General features: G+C 36.9%; 1 long non-coding RNA gene across 1 annotated transcript; it reads left to right on the top strand.

The window, feature by feature from the left end:
• The first annotated feature begins 271 nt into the window (after positions 1-271).
• On the top strand, positions 272-6,507 carry LOC140345017 (uncharacterized). The gene is made up of 2 exons (XR_011923730.1): positions 272-384; positions 5,408-6,507. It is a non-coding gene; the product is annotated as an uncharacterized lncRNA (long non-coding RNA).
• The last annotated feature ends 126 nt before the right edge of the window (positions 6,508-6,633 follow it).

Here is a 6,633-nt window from a genome sequence, read left to right on the forward strand (position 1 = left end):
CGGGAAAATTTGCGCAAGAATGTCAGGGGCATTTCCGCTCATCCCTACTTAAAACCCTCTTGCCAAACTAATTAAGACATTGGTGGGGACTCCCATTGGCTGACAAGGGTCTGGGGTCCTTGTGTAGTGCCACACTTTGCACCTCCCTTTGCATATAAAAACAACATGGCATTTACGGTAATAAACAAAACCTGGACAGGATGACTTTTCGAAGTAATGTATGCTATTTTTTGTGTGTTTGTATGTCCTTACATGATACTATTGTTCTTTAAACCTATATTAAAGCAGTATTTTTTCTTTGTCAGATTGGCTGATCGTGTGTGTATCCCTGGTGTGTTTGAGTTTGATCTTCTCAGTCTGCATCGCACTCAATGCCCGAAGAATGTAAGTAATATCTCTTTATATCAAAATGGGATCAACAAGGTGTTCTTCTCTCAATGGAGGCTGGAGATAGAGAGTTTTACCCATTTACATTATTTTATATACATTTTAATAGAGAACATTTAGAACTGTGACTGGTAGAAGCAAAGTTGGGATGCCTGGCAGGGAGAGTTTAGCAAGCTTTGTGGTTATGGCCAAATCCACCACCAGATGAAGCTTTGCCAACATTTGCACACACCTTCCTGCCTCATGGTCATTCCAATTAGCCACTGACAACCAAATATAATGTTGGGCTAATAGAAATGTGTAGAAGTGGATGGTAGTGTCAGATAATTGCCTGGTATGGGGGTGGTTTTGGAGGCTACTGCAGGCACACGTGTCTGCGTGTCTGGACTTTATACTAGTAGCATTATTTTTTCATGACAAGGTGTTGTGTTGTGACGAGCACATGACAATGCATGTTACCTGCATTGGTGCAATAGCATACTATTTATTCATCCCAATACCTCTTGGGGTATTTAAAGATGGACAAAATGGGAATGTGCATTGCATAAATTGTACATGGTGTGTTAGGCAGCCAGGTAAAATGGGCTAAGGCACTGAACTGGTGTGTATAGACCTTTGAAGTTAACATGCCCTGGAAGTGACTTTAGGGCTGCCATTGCTGACCTCCTTTTCTGCAATGGTTTCCCGGGTAGCTCTGGCTTCAAAGTTTTTGGAGTTACTGGCCTGGAACAATAAGGAAACTAGGTTAGCCAGAACTCTGCATGTTTCTGTTGGTGTTTAGAATGATTTTATCAGATTAGCATGACAACCATGCAGCTAGGAATATCATAAAAGTTTAGCAGAGCAGCAACTGTTTTCTCTCCGAACCAACTTTCTTTAGGCAGAAAAAGCTATGAATGAAATCACTGGTGAAGGTTTTGTCCTTCTCAAAAATGCAGACTAGAAGGTAGCCAATTCCAGATGGACTTCAAGAAAACCATTTTTTTTTTACATATGCTATCAATATTTACTAAAGCCATGGATACAAGTAGAATGATAAAAAAAGAACTATAGTTCAGACTGTGATCCATGCTTTCTATAGCTGGAATGTGTACAGTGCACATTTCATGCTCCTGATTAGAAACATTCCTCCTGTTCTCTAAGAATGAATGGCCGTATTCCCTAGAGGCCTTTAATCTGATTTTCAGGACACTGCCAGTACAGCTCCTGAATTGTCTGTGACTCAGGATATCCATGTAACTGCAAAGTCATTGTATTAAGATATCATTAACACCTATGCATGCTAAACAAGCTTTTTATATTAACCTTTGTAAAAAAAAAAACGGTGGGGTTGATTTAATAAAGGAGTAGAGAATGTTCGGTGAATTTTCACTTTCAGTTTTAGCAAATTAGGTAAGACAAATGAAAATACTTTAGTTTTCAATTAATACCCAATCATGTGCAATAAAATTTCAAAAACAGAATTTTCTTTTGCATATGATTGGCTGATTGAAGTCAGCACACTAGTGATGGAAGAACTTTACTGGGTTTGGTTCTGTTCAGGGCCTGAAAGCATCCTTGAAGTTCACCAAACCAGCTGGCTATAGGAACCCAATGGTAAGGTGATAAAAGGGGAGCCATTCCTAACTACCATTGGCAATCAGAAACGGACGAGCCCCCTGACCACTACCGCATACAGTTTTTTTTGGCAGAGTAAACAACTGGCTGGAAATCAGTTATTACCATGTCAACTGGTTTTCTTTTTCTTGGTGAGCTGTGAACACTTAAGGCTCTATTTATAAAACAGGGAATCTAACATTCCCTCAAACATTCCCTGGTGGGAATCAATTACTACCATTGAAACCCAACAAATGCTTGCTTCCCTGTTTTATAATTATAGCCCTATAAAGCCCACTGCAAACAAAATATCCAGCCAAATAGAACTTCGTCCAGAAACTGGAACCTCATCCACTTCACTAATCTGGGAAATGTTTCTGTTTGCAAAGTATGTTTTGATTTAGGTAAATTTGTGCAGACTTCAATTGTTTAGTCATGTTCAAGCAAATATTCTTTATTTTGGCTTCACATAATTGGGTATTTTTGCAAGTGAACTTTCACTTCATTTCACCTTCTTTATTAACTTTTTTTCTCTCTACAATCTTCTAACTCTTTCTCTAGGCCTGAGCTCAAACATATACAAGATTAAACACATCATGGATACAAGTCAACAAATCAGTTATGTTTTTAAAAAAACAAGGCAATGACTAGGGTTTAGTTCAGCTGCTATAATTCAATTCTAAACCCATATCATGACAACTATGAAGGCATTCACCGAATCTTTAGACCGTATTTTGAACAAGGTCTATAATAGCATGTAACGGGGAGGGTAGGGGAATGATGTTGGGTTTCCAAGCTTGCTATATCCCCTGAGGAAGCATCTCTGCGAAATGTGCTTGGATAATAGGATTTTTCCCCTCCAAATACTCAGTACATCGCCTGCTAGGTCTTTCATACTGAAATATTAATGCACTTGTGACTATAAAAACCAGATAGTTGGTTATTTGTTAGCAACAGATTTCAACAAAGAAATCAATGTTGTTAAAAAATTCTTGTTCACGCTGATTACAAACAAAAAAAATCCTTCTCCTCTGACACCAACAAAACCCTCTCTCGGTTTATTGGTTCTCTGCTCCGTACTATAATAGCATGTGCTGGATTTGTGACAAATGGTCCCCATCTCAAGTCTCAGATCTCCATGAACTTTCTCATTTTTACCTACCGCTCTATTCTCCAAACCCCAATAATTCTCCTTGGCTCTTCTCAGACCTGTTAGGTTGTCAGCCTGTCCACCTAAATTGCAAAATGAAGAGTAAGCAAGCTGATAGTTTCCCTGATAAAACAATAACATAAATTTGTATGGACAAGCCAGAAAGAATTGTTAGAATTTATCAAAGAACTGGTGTACATAGTGGTTTGATCCTTTTATAAATGTCCAAAATTATAAGCATTTATAAGATATAGGACCCTTAGGAATGTGGCGACTTTCCATTACATGATCCTGCAAACAATCTAGCAAACTCTGTTTATTAGGAAGAGAATAACACGCATCTTTGGTATGCTGTAACATGTAAAACCACCAAGAATTCTTTTCAGCTGCACATATGTGTTTTATTTTGCCGTGAGATGGCATGCAGTTAAAACGCTTTGTTAAAATGAAATAGAAAGCAGCAATTGTCCCAGCTGTCTTCAGTTAAAGACTTTTGTATATTTTCTTTTTTTTTCATTCTAAGCGTAAAAGATGATCTACATGAAGACATATTAGGATGATGACAGTGAAAACGGTTCTATAGCATTAGTTGGAAGGCACAGTTGCTAAGTTGTATTTGAAAAAAAATCAAATTTTTAAATGTTTATTTCCTGTATAAGCAGTTATGAAGATTATTATATAAAAGACTTGTGATAAACCTGAGCAATTCTAACTAAGCAGAGGATATCAAGTTACAAAATAGGTTTAGTTGATATTCTTGCTTCCTCGGGGGAGATGCTACATGCAACATTTTACCAAAGCCCACCCATGAGAAATGAATAAAGGGAAGAAGTGAGGGGTTTAGTACCATCCCATGTAAAATGTTTAAATTCTGGCCCTAGGAACTAGCACAGAGGTAGGCGGCCAAGTTGCTGCCATAGTGCATGAGAACCTTTGTTCCTGTTGTCAATTTGAGATTGGTCTCAAGATGTAAGCTTTCAGGGAAACTTGATTTCTTTATACAATTGTACAAAGGCTGAAGAAAGAACTATCATAATCCTTAAAGCTTGCACCTTACCCTAAATTACCTAATAAAGGAAATCAGTTCATCTCCAAACTTTCTGCATTATTTGACACTAACAAGGTACAACACTCTACTAAATTATATAAATCTAAAATAATCTATAGATCCAGAAATGTGAACACGCAACACTTGATTTTTCCTATTAACGTTGACTTTATCATCATATACTTGTCTTTTCATAATATGTTCAGAATATTTTAGATTTGTGATGCGCTTACTTTTACTAAATATTTGCATGTGGAAGAGAACTGTTCCCATCAGTCTCCACCCCAGAGGAGCCTATGCTAATTTTGTGCTGCTTTATGCTAATGTCATTAGAGACGTAAGCACAAAGTGTGGTTTAGGTATTTTAGCTAAGCAACCTGGTGCTAAGGTTTTTTTTTTCCATTCCTGTTCTCCTTCCCCACCCTGAAACCTTATTCATCTTCTAAAGTATTTAAAGGTTTTAGCTGTGCCTGTTCTTATTCCTTATCCCTCTGGGCAGTACATAAAAAGTTATTCCAATTTCTCCAGATATCTTTTATCCCTTATTCCTTGCATAATTTTTGTTAACTATCTATGAATTTGTTCAGGTTTATCTTTAGTGGACAGCTGACCACAGATGTGGCAAGATAGATATTGCATGAATATGAGACACAAAATATTGTTTTCACTACACACTTTAAAGAACAATCTCCTTTAATCAGGCTTCTGCAGGGTGAAGCTATGACCAATATTTCTATTGTTTGCAAACTCTGGAGACATCATTTTCTGATAATGGGATGGCAAACAACACCCTCATGACTGTTAGCTCACGCCACAGAATGTCCCTAATTTACAAAGAGTCTCAAACATAAGCAGTGACTTTGAGCAAATTGTATGCACAAACACCCTTTACATTATTAGATGATTCACGTTTTTGTTTGGAGCATTTGGAAAGCAATTACAGGACCCGTTCCAAGAGTCAGTTTCCAGTTATAAAAGCTTGCTTTTGATTGAAGATGTTGTTTATGCTTCCATTGGCTTCTTTAGATGCCTTTTTACTAAGACCAGGTTGCAAAATTTGAAACAGGGTTCCGTCAATTGGAATGGTTACCATATAACTGAATTTAAACAAAAGAAGTCTGAAAATACATATTAACACTCTATGAAACCTCATTGTCCATTTTTGTTGACACAGATTATATTTGGCATATCCAAACCACTGACTTGTGAATTTTTCTTTAACTTAGATGTGGCCAGAAAAAGAAATTGGTGATTAATGGCAACAAGGGAAATCCGGAGGATGGAGTTATAATGGAGCAGAATGGAGACACAGTTAAATCTCAGGAGATGGTACAGCTAGTATCTAAAGAACACACCGGTGAATTAGGAGACCAGGATGAGCCTCTTAACCAAGACGAACTTCGTAATGAAAAGAACGTGGACATGAAAATTGGAGTCTAGAGTATTGTTTTACTGCAAGGGGATCTCTGTTGGGAATCAATGAACTGGGACTGAAATTTAAAAGTGTAAAGAGCCACTGACTCTATAATAGGATCCTGTGTTGTTTATTTTGCTACTTTGCAAATCAAGCCAAAAATAGTTGGCTCAATCATTGTGTGCAGATCCATACCTCTTGACACACACATGAACAGAGATTCAAGGTGGTATGAGGAAAGTAAAGGGCAGGTAAACAAAGAAAAGCCAGAGATGTGCAAACTAATTTAATAGTACTTATCAAAAAATGCAAGGTCATCAATGAACCTTTTATTCTGGACCAAACTCACTGGTGGGGCTAACTGAATATTTTTTTGGATCACAATAAAATACTATAGGCTGCAGAGAAAAATGTTTAAAATAAAGCTACATCTGAAGGTACTTTGTAAATAGACGCATATGACCCATATTTATAAATATGTTTGCTATTTCACGTAGAATGTGCTTGTCTAGGTTGTATGTTATTTGGTCATGGGGGGTGGGGGGCAACGTAAAAGTACCATCTAGGACTTTTTTAATTCAAACTCATGTAAATTTGCGATTGTCTTTAAAATTAGAGTAATAAAGTAAAACAAGAAATAAAACTTAGAATTTGTTAAAAATTTGAGGTTAGGTAGACATGGCAACACTAAACAATCATGTAGACTTCAAATATATGGGAGTTATAGACTGTGTAATTATGGTAGTTGACTTCATATAGATGAATCTACGAATTCCGAGATCCAGTCCACAGTACATGGGAATTTGTAATAAAAAACAAAATCCAAGGAGGCCAGCTGAGTCTTGCAGAACACACTAACATGGGATTTGAAATTGATGTTTGACTCCATTGGTGTATACTAAAGAAAAAGAATTAGATTCGCTTTTTAGTAGACTGCCCTAATGTATTTGGTATTGTTATATATTGAATTTTTGGAAGAAGATAGTGATGTTTATTAGTATTGGTGTATATGAAGGTTCAGCGTGAGTAGTAATCTTA

The sequence above is a fragment of the Pyxicephalus adspersus genome, unplaced genomic scaffold (assembly GCF_032062135.1).
Source record: "Pyxicephalus adspersus unplaced genomic scaffold, UCB_Pads_2.0 Sca343, whole genome shotgun sequence".
NCBI lineage: Eukaryota > Metazoa > Chordata > Amphibia > Anura > Pyxicephalidae > Pyxicephalus > Pyxicephalus adspersus.